This window comes from Balaenoptera borealis (genome assembly GCF_965194805.1).
Source record: "Balaenoptera borealis genome assembly, chromosome: 6".
Lineage (NCBI taxonomy): Eukaryota > Metazoa > Chordata > Mammalia > Artiodactyla > Balaenopteridae > Balaenoptera > Balaenoptera borealis.
The window spans coordinates 50,715,019-50,720,129 of NC_138863.1; positions in this window are offsets into that span (position 1 = coordinate 50,715,019).

Below are 5,111 nucleotides of genomic sequence, written 5' to 3' on the forward strand. Positions count from 1 at the left end.
ACAGTTTTTCTCTTTCAGCTTTTGAAAAATATGATACCATGTCCTTCTGGCCTCCATGACTTGTGAAGAAAAATCTGTTGTCATTCAAATTGCTTTCCTTTTATAGCGAAGGTGTTTTCTCTGTCTGCTTTCAAGGATTTTTCTTTGCCTTTAGTTTTCAGAAGATTAATTATGATGTGTCCTGGTGTGTATTTCTTTCAGTTTATCCTACTTGAGATCCATTCAAATAGTATGTATGTAGTACTAAGCATAACCCAATAGTCCTAAGAAGCCCAATATTTATTAAGAGCATTTGTTAAGAGCATTAGTTCTAAGTCTACTTTGGGTTGCATTGTGTGAGGTTCTATAAATTACAATAAAATTCTAACACTAATAAAAAAAACTTTTTTGTGGTTTGGAATATCTGCATGTTCATTAACTATGAATTATATTATACAATTTAACACTTTATTATTTAAAGTAAAGATAATTCAAGGGACTATCCTATAGACTGGGGGAGGATTAGAATACTCCATGCTATAGACTGAGGGAAGACCGGTACACCCTGTGCTATGGGCTAGGAGAGACCTAGTACACTCTGCTACAGAATCAGGAGAGGCTGGTACATTCTGTGTTACAGGGGAGGACTAACATATCCTGTGCTGTCAACATATATTTTACAAAAGCAGAGAAGTTTCTGAAGTATGTACAGAATGACTAAAAGGTTTTTCCTGATCAATTTAGAATAACAAAATAATAATATTAGTAGTATAGCACTTTACAGTTTTAGAAAACACATTTTCATACAATTCAGTTGTAGAGCCATTGATTAGGGGACATGATATCAAGTTAACAGATAATAAAAGAGAATGATTTTAATTGCTCCAGGTTCCTCTGACCAAAGTATTGCAATGGGAAGACCAATCGTTGACTGGTCTGAGTGGAGTTGAGACTCAACTTGACCATGAATTTGCAATGTCAAGGAGCCATACACTTGTGGCATTTGGCCAGCTTGTTGTATTATTTGTGAACAAGGTCCACAGCTGTCCATCCTTGCTGAATGGAAAGAGATCACAGAATTGAATTCTAGTGATTTCCCAATTTCTTAACTCTACTGAAAAGGAAATTTACTTAAGTAAATTTTCAATGAATGCTTCTTTTGTCTGGAATTAATGAGAATTGTAGAATATATTAGTACTTACTGAAAAAAAAAAAGAATCTTCTTGAAATACAAATAAGTGCTTAACCTATTCCAAGGATATGGACTATATAGTGAGAAAATTTCATCCCTAAGCTACTCATCATTTAGAAATGTACATCAATTTTTTATTTAAATCAAGTGCCCACTATTAAGCTAGGTGCTATCACTGTAACTTCTTCAATGTTTGCAACTTAATCCTATTGTAATAATAATTGCAACAACTTTCAAAGAAACAAAAAAGTTTATAAACATTCTATTGCTAATTCTTTCAACTTTCTTGTGAGGACAGTTAACAGTTTACCCATACAGATACAGTTATCCAAGGACTCTATACCTTGACAGAACAGAAAAGAGTATCAATTATTTCCTTAAATATCAGCTTGATTAATATTTTTAAAGTATAAAGGTATTTTGGGACTTCCCTGGTGGTCCAGTGGTTAAGACTCTGTGCTTCCAATGCAGGGGGCACAGGTTCAATCCCTGGTTGGGGAACTAAGATCTCACATGCCGCGTGGCGCGGCCAAAAAGAAAAAAAAAAGAATAAAGGTCTTTTGAAAATCACTTATAAAACACATTCACTGCCTAAAGGAATGTGTGTGTGTGTGTGTGTGTGTGTGTGTGTGTGTGTGTGTGTGTGTGTGTAGCTTGATGAAAACTAAAAAAAAAAAAATAGGCTGCACGTTGGGGAAGGAAGTTTTTGAAATATGATTTTAGGGCTCTGTCTTATAACAAAAAGAATACACAATTGGTATCTGTAGACAACTTTTTTTCTAGTGATTTCTAGGAAATTGTTTTCTTTAAACTTTGGTATTTATTGTTAATTAATGTTATCATTGTAGGTAGACGCTAGTGAGGAGGAGTTTTTGTACTTCTTCTTACAGCTGCTATTTACTTCAGTAGGACCAGGAGCAGTCGTGTTGGGAGATCCTTAGAAAACCCTGCCCTTGGTCATTTGCCCACCTCTCCTAAGAAAGACCTCCATGGTTCAGACATTTTAAAACAGGGGAAAATCTAACCAGCAGAAGACTGAGAGAGCAATGCAGATATGTCTGGTTATTACACGGTGGTGTTACTTTGAATGCAAGATCCATGGGGGCAGGGATTTTTGACTGTTTTGTTTATCATCATATCCCCAGCACCTAGCACAGTGTCTGACATGTAGTAGATGATCAATAAATAGTTGTTGCATATTTGTGACCACCTAGAGGGGTGGGATAGGGAGGGTGGGAGGGAGATGCAAGAGGGAGGAGATATGGGGATATATGTATATGTATAGCTGATTCACTTTGTCATACAGCAGAAACTAACACACCATTGTAAAGCAGTTATACTCCAATAAAGATGTTAAAAAAAAAATAGTTGTTGCATAAAAAGTAGAGTCTTCAGGGGAGCCCCTGAGTGTGAAAAAAAGTTCTTTTTATGCGTTGAAGAAATACTGAGAAAAACTGCTAATGATATCCCCAAAGCAAGATCAGTCATATTTAAGATACGCTTATGTGTCATAAAACTGAAGATGAGCAATTATTATACCAGAATTGTTAAAGGGGAAAGGGAGAATGCTATCAATTATACACAGCAAGCTGTATGCCAATCCTGGGGAAAACATAGGGAACTTTTTGTTTGTGAGCACTTAAAAAAGCTTGCATTGCTTTTATAAAAGGTATATATAAACAAATCTCTAGTGGTGAGACATTAGCTGTCTTCATTTACCCCCCAGAATTCATGAAATTGCATTAGCAGTAATTACAACTATTATTAAGTAGATTCACAAATTTAGTAGAATAACTGAACTGTGGAAAGAGGGGAGTGGGAACTCCTTGCAAGCAATGAAAGCAATTTCCTCTCCTGCTGGTATGATATACAAATGGGAAGAGTGGGTGAAAACGTAAGAGCAATAGCAAATTGCACTATTTGTGTGCTTTTTATTTAACTTTGAAGAATTCATCACTCTGTAGACAAGAAGCACTAACAAAATCAGGTCATTGTGTTTATACTTTACACTGAACACTGTTTATATTGATAGAATTAAGACTCTCAAAAAATATACCTACAACATTAGTTGCCATTTCAGCTTTTATTACATAATCTACATGGTTGTAACACAGCTTGACCTGCTATCAGAAACACTCCACAAGGATAATTATTTAAAAATCTGACTGTAAATTATAGGCTAGACAGTCTGGGTCCATCAGGAGAGATAAACCACACAATAACTTGGGCCGGAAAAGCTTGATATAAAAGTTTATTAACCATAATAGGATTGGAGTACTGAGGGATTGGTAAGAAAGGAAGAAGTAAACAACATAGGAATAGCAGATATAAAGAGCACACCACTCCTGGGGATGAGTGTTCAGGGAAGGAGACTCCCAGGGATGAGATCTGGATCTTGCAGAGTGAAGCTATGGCTCACTGAATGGCAGAGATATGGAAGAACTTGCTGGAAATCCACCCTCTAGGATGCCAGGCAAAACTGTTGACAGGGAGGTGTCTCACCATAGGCACTCTGCTATAAAACCACCCCAGGGCATTATCCAGGAAAGCTGCTCCCACTGGGTGCTATGGGAGCCAAGTGCTGAAGAAGCCTGGCTCCCAGGACTAGGTGGTGGGAGAAGCTGTGAGCACTGTAGGAGGCTGTCTGAACTGCAGGAGCCTGCCTCGAGAGCACACCAAGCCGGTGGAAATGCTCCTGCCTCCTGAAAGGGCTCTCCAACACACAGCGCCTCCTACTGACAAAGCTCAACATCACACGGGCTGTTGAAGGAAAGATATTTAAATGGCCCATCTTCCTTTTCATAGACACAATGAAGAGTGGATTTGGAGCTGAGACAATGAATGGATAATTGGCACATAAGCCATTATTCTTTCATATCTTGAGTGAAAGCAAAATACCATATGCTGAATACTCTTGCTGGTTGTTTGATCAGCTTTTTAATTTTGAAATAATTCTGGTAGAAAATTATTCAGAGGGACTTCCCTAGTGGTGCAGTGGTTAGGACTCCACGCTTCCACTGCCAGGGGCACAGGTTCAATCCCTAGTCGGGGAACTAAGAGCTGTGCAAGCTGTGCGGTGTTGCAAAAAAAAAAAAAAAAAAAAGAAAGAAGAAAGGAAGGAAGGAAGGAAGGAAGGAGGAAGGAAGGAAGGAAGAAAATTATTCAGAAATTAAAAAGGGTACTCATGTTTTCTGCTGCGTAGGGTCCTATGTGGATCCTGTTTCAGACCTAACATTCCCTGCTGTCACCCTCATGCACTGTCAGACATGGCTACAGATGTACGTCGTGGTTCATTTGCTGAAGCATGAACTGTGATCTGCAGTAGGTACCATTAAGCTGGCACAACAACATGCATCAGTGTTTTTCCCTTCCTTCCCCCCTCCCTCCCTTCCTTCTAACAAGCAATTTTTGAATGCCTCTTATGGGGTACACACTAGTATAGATAAACAACATAGTAAAAATCTCTGCCCTCATGGGGAGCCCAAGTTTCGATGGGAACAGCAACAAAATAAATAAAATATATAATTTTGGTGATAATTAGGGATATGCAGTAAATAAAACAGGAAAGGTAGATATAAGTGTTAGGGATGGGAGCAATTTGAAATAAGGTGGTCAGGGAAGGCTTTACTAAGATAGTAAATCTCAGTTTAATCTGAGAGTAATTCAGTATCTCTTGACTTAAACTACTAGAATATTCTATTGAATTTTCACTGCCAATTTATCCACAGTAATGCCAATTACACGATCTGACTTTAGCTTTTCACTTCTTGAGGTGGCTGAGGATCAAATCTCCACAGACCTTAAACTAATTTATGTTCCAAAATGTATAATTTTGTGTTTTGCCAACAGATTTGTTTAATCCAGGATTTGACAGCAAATAATTGTTAAGTCTTTTAAAACAAATAACCTCAAAGAATTAAAGATATTAATGGGAGAAATA